Raw genomic sequence first — 5567 nt, forward strand, 5'->3', positions numbered from 1 at the left:
GCAGGCAGTTGGGCACCTGAGACTGAGACTCAGGCATGAGGTTGGAGGGGAAGGTCTCAATGTGAAAGTCTATATCATAAAGATGGCGTTGAAAGCTTTGAATTCCCAAGATAGCATTGTCAGAGAGAGCATGCAGCTACAGAAGGTATGAGGAGACTCAGAATGGAGCCCTTTTTGACCAGAGAAAGAACAAATAGTCAAGGACCCAGAAAAGAAGGGGCCACCCTAGAAAGTGGACTATTTGGAAGCCTCGAGGTGGGAGTGTCTGAAGAGAAGGAGGGCCTGATGCAGTCAGAGGCTGCCGGAGGTCTTGTTTGATGGAGATAGACAATGGACTCTTTGGCTGGCAAGACGAAGGCTACTGGTAAAACAAAGGAAGCCACTTTCAGCGGCGTGGTGGGGACAAAACTGTCTGGAAGCAATTGAGGGAGAATGAGCATAAAGGATGAGGAAGTATAGACAGGGAATTGGCATCCCATTCAAGGACATTTACTATGAAAGGGGACAGAGAACTGCACCACTGCCAGGGTCTTGGCTGTTTAGAGGAAGAAACTCAATCTCAGAGAGTTTCTATGACTTGACCAAGGTCTCAGACTAGTAGGGCATTGAAACCCGTTTACCCTGAGGCTGACTGTCACCAAGTCCTGTGCTCTGTTTCCTCCCCCAGACGTTCATTCCACAATTGTTCAAGTTGTTCTTTTCTCTGGATTGGTTTTCTGATACTTATTAGAAAGAAACTAAATTCCCAAGTTACACCGCAAAGCTTCTTTTCAGGAGGTGACTTTTCTCTTACTGGAAAAGAGATGTCATTAGGCAGAGGCAGGGGTGAGGCCCCAGGCTGGTCTTTGTATCTTCAAAAGCAAACGCCTTCTGCTAATTTCCTTCCGTAAGCACTTTCACAGAAAAAGAAGTTTCAACGTGATAGCAAGGGAGAAGGAAGATTGACACCCCTTCCCTTTGATTGCCCCAGGTTAATAAACCAGTGTTTGTGTAAAGGGATTGGCTCCAATGGCTCCATGAATCTAAGCCAGCCAAAAAAGATAACTCCAAAAATAATCACAACATGGGCAAGTGAGCACTACTCTGGGATGGGGTACCGAGCTGCCTGTCACTCACTGTCTTCCCTAAGGACATAAGATGTCATTACCTACCAGAGACCAGACCATAGATTGGCCATTAGATATGAATCCTTCCTGCGTGACATGAGATGCACTTGATTTAATCAACCCAAGAGAGGCTGAAAGACAGCAGTAGTTTCTGCAGAGATGTTAGAATGATCTACTCATCAACTGGTTTGACTGAATTTACCCTTTGTAACCTGATGCTTGGAATTCTGGTCACACGTGCTCCCACACACGCTAGAAATTACCACCAAATCAGTATTCTCACAAAGCAAATAATCAAACTAAGAAAGGGTGATCTGGGCCGGGCACAGTGGCTCACACCTACAATCCCAGCACTTTGAAAGGAGGCTGAGATGGGCAGATCTCTTGAGCTCAAAAGTTTGAGACCAGCCTAGGAAACATGGCGAAACCTTGCCTCTACAAAAAAAAAAAAAAAGAGTACAAAAATTAGTCAGGTCTAGTGGTGCACACCTGTAGTCACAGCTACTTGGCTACTTGGGAGGCTGAGGTGGGAGGGTTGCCTGAGCCCAGGAGAAGGCTGCAGTGAGCTAAGATTGCACCACTATACACCAGTCTGGGTGACAGAGCAAGACTCTGTCTCAAAAAAATGAGGTGGAGGTGGGGGGTGATCTGATTTGAATTCCACCCCGAAATAAAATAATAAATTCTGTCTTATTTTCTTTCTTTACTAATTTAGTTAGAAAAGTAACACATGGACATTGTGGTGCAAAATGAGGAATTACATTTCAGCAGCGTGGTGAACATGATGACGCCCCACTCAGATTCCCATTCAAAAAAAGACTGGTTTTCCCAGTTGCTGGGGGTGCCGTGGGCTGATGGCTTCAGCTGTCAGATCTTTCAGCTCTGAGAGCTGCTCAGCCATGAGCATGCCCTTCCCAGGGAAGCCTACATCCCATGACTCATCACAGATAGGCCTGGCTATTTCTGCCCAACAGGGGGCAATTTGTTTGGGCCATGCATGCTCCAGAGCTCCCCGGGGCTGGGCAAAGACTTTATCAAGCCTGCACTCAAGCTTTACTCCTTTCTTTGCCCAAACCTGCTGCCTCTCCCTTCCTCTCACTGGTGTTGGTACCCATAAAAATCCCATCTGCTTTCAGAGAATGCAACCTAGGATAATTGGTACCAGGGGTGGTTCAAGAAAGCAAGCTGGAGTTTCTGAGGAGGAGCCCTGGCTGCCAGCTGGCAAAGAGGACCCCATCACTGGTGGTGCGTGGAGCATGGACAGCCTCTGGCATGAGGTAGCAGTCCAGTTGTTAAAACTCTCAGCTTTGATGAGCTGGGATGGCGCGACAATGGAAGACAATACATTTGATGGAGCAACTGACCATAAGTATGTACTGGAGTGGGACTATGGGATAGTAACTATAAGGATAATGACTTGAAAGGCTATTGTTAAGCACCACTGATATTCTAGAAAATGTTCCTGAAAATCTGCAATTGAAAGGCAAGTATGAAAGCCAAAGGACCTTCTTGGTATCTAACAAAGAGTCTTTCATCTCCTACAGTGGGAGGACAGAGAAAGCTGAGGCCCAGGCTCAGGACTTCATAGTAAGAGCAGACAAACTCCAGGGAAGTTCAGTCCTCAACCAAGACAGCTCTGTTATGCCAAAGTCAGGGTCCTGGAATGGGAAAAATAAGGCCTACATTTTTGGGATGAGAATACCTAGGCAGATGCCTCTGGAATTCTGAATTCCCAGATTCCTCTGAATTCTCCATGCCTGAAAAAAATAAATAAATAAATAAAAAGTTCTAACCCTCCCTACGAAGGTCTAAGGTTCAATGCAGAAGCTGCTTCCCCATTAGACAACATATTCCCCTTTCAGGATTTGCCCCTGCCTCCTCTTCTGGCCATTAGGCCTGTAGTAGGGCTAAGTCACAACATAACCAGTCTGTGGGCCTGATATAGGAGGAAGGGAGCTATATCCCAAACAGGCTGAAAACTTTAGCCAGCAGGTGCTAGCAGGAGGCGGGGTGTTTAATCAGTGACCATGGGTGTTTGATCAACGGGGTGAGAATATGGCTCAGTCAGAGTATATTGATTTGGGAGCTCTCTCCCAAGATACACCTTGTCAAGAAGTCTGGGAAATGATGCAAACTTGCTACTATGATGGACCCTAGAAACATGGAACAAGTGATAGTTCATGCGAAGTGAAGTTGAAATACCAGAACGGCCACAGCAGATGCTGTAGGAAGGGATTAAAAGGCTCTGTGAAGTAGGCATTCTGGAGTAAATATATCATGTACAGCCAGAAGATACAACAGATGTTCCAATGTTCAACAGACGTGCTAAGAAAGACTCAAAGGAGATACCATCTTCTAAGGTGAGGAGTTAGGGGCACTAGCATCACTAAGATGTTCAGAGGTGGCTCTCCCCTGTAAGAAAGGTTGATCTCCTTCCACTCAATGCTGCTTCTGCTCCCTCCTTTCCACAGGTGTTGATAGCTAATAAACATCTTGTAACCCATACTTCCTTCGTCTCAGTGTCTACCTCTAGAGAACCCAACCTGTGCCAAAGAAAAGGAAAAAAATAATGAGAATTAAAGTTGCCTCAAATCACAACCCCCTACTACCATCATAAATATAGTGTGTCTTGAAGACATGATATCTCTGTCATAAGAATATAAAATCAGCCAAATAAATTGTAAACTGTTAAGTCACCCTTCTGTTTATTCAATGACAATGTCAAAATCTCAATTTTTTCATCAGAATAAAATATAAAAGCCTGCCAGTACCATATGTAAATGATCTGCAGCCCCCAAACATTTTAAGAATTCTACATTTACGTCTTCCAGACATAATGACATCCAATATTTTGTAGCATCCAGACCACTTGACCTGGGTGTCAATTCTCTCTTACCATGTATCAAATTACCACCTACTTAGCAGCTTCAGACAACACGCACATTATCTCGTAGTGAGTGAGAAATCTGGCATTAATAAATTGGGTTATTTTCTTTACAGCCTCTTGTAAGGCTGCAATCAAAGTGTTGCCCTGGGCTGGAGTCTCGTCTGAATGCTCAGTTAGGGAAGGATCCCTCTCCAAGCTCACTCAGTGATTATGAGCAGGATTCAGTTCCCCTCAGTGGGTTGTTGAACTGGAACCTCATTTTCAATGGCTGTTGGCTGCAAGCCAGCCTCCTTTCCTTGCCATGAGGGCCTTTTCCACATGGAAGCTGCTTCACCAAAGTGAGCAAGCCAAGAAGACAATAGAGGGAGTCTTAGAGCAGGACGGAAGTCACCAAATCTGTAACCTTATCATGGAGTTGACATTTCCTCAATGTTGCAAAATTCTATTGGTTAGAAACAAATTATTCAAGGGAAAAAGATTACATAAAGCTGTGAATACCAGGAGGCAGATGTCATTGGGCACCATCTTAGAGGCTGCCCACCACATTAAACACGTGCATATTTATGTTTGCAAAGGTGGAATTGTGCTCTTTTATAATCTTCTTCAAATTTCTAAAATGCAAATGACTTTCTATATCCATAACAGTCATCTGTATATCATTGTTAGTGACTGCATAGTATTCCATCGAATCTCTGTCATGATTTAGTCACCAAGCCCTACTACTGAACATGAGATTTTTTCCAGTTTTTATTTCTACAAGTGATGCTCTTATGCACATCCTTGTATCTAAACATTTCCACACTCATTTATATATTTTCTTGGGAAAGAATTCCTAGAGATGAGTGAAATTGTTGAGTTGAAGACAGTGCTCTTTTTAAAGACTTGTTACTTTATGAAATGTTTTTAATTGATCTCCAAATAAAGGATTTGTTAGATTGGCAAGAGCCCTCCATTCCTCCCAGTGGTAAAGCATACTTCTGTTTCCAGGGCATGCCTATGTGCAGGAGAAGCCAGCCTCCTTCTGGTGGGTCTGTATATTCCATTCTTACTATCAATTCATCCTACATAATGGGAACCCCATATAACAAGGCTTCTACTGTATCACCAAATTGCCCTCAAGAGAAGTTGTTCCAATTTACCATCCTGTGAACAGTGTATGGGATTTATCCGCATTTATTTTAGATCTGTTGTATGAGAAGGTGCTGGTCCATCCTTCAAGCACATATGAGGGTTTTATGCTGATCCATTTCCAAGATGCCTCTGGAGCCAGGCAGAGATCACAAGTCTGAGGGGTCTTCAAAACATTCATGGAAAAAATGGAACTGAAAGATAAAAATAGAAGCCAGGTATAGTGGCATGCATCTGTATTTCCAGCTACTCAGGAGCCTGAAGCAGGAAGATTGTTTGAGCCCAGGAGTTTGAAACCAGCCTGGGCAACATAGCAAGACCCTGTCTCTAGAAAGAAGAAAGAATAAGAAGAGGAGTAGTAGGAAGAAGAAGAAGAAGAAGAAGAAGAAGAAGAAGAAGAAGAAGAAGAAGAAGAAGAAGAAGAAGAAGAAGAAGAAGAAGAAGAA

Source organism: Colobus angolensis, unplaced genomic scaffold (genome assembly GCF_000951035.1).
Source record: "Colobus angolensis palliatus isolate OR3802 unplaced genomic scaffold, Cang.pa_1.0 Scaffold264, whole genome shotgun sequence".
Classification (NCBI taxonomy): Eukaryota; Metazoa; Chordata; class Mammalia; order Primates; family Cercopithecidae; genus Colobus; species Colobus angolensis.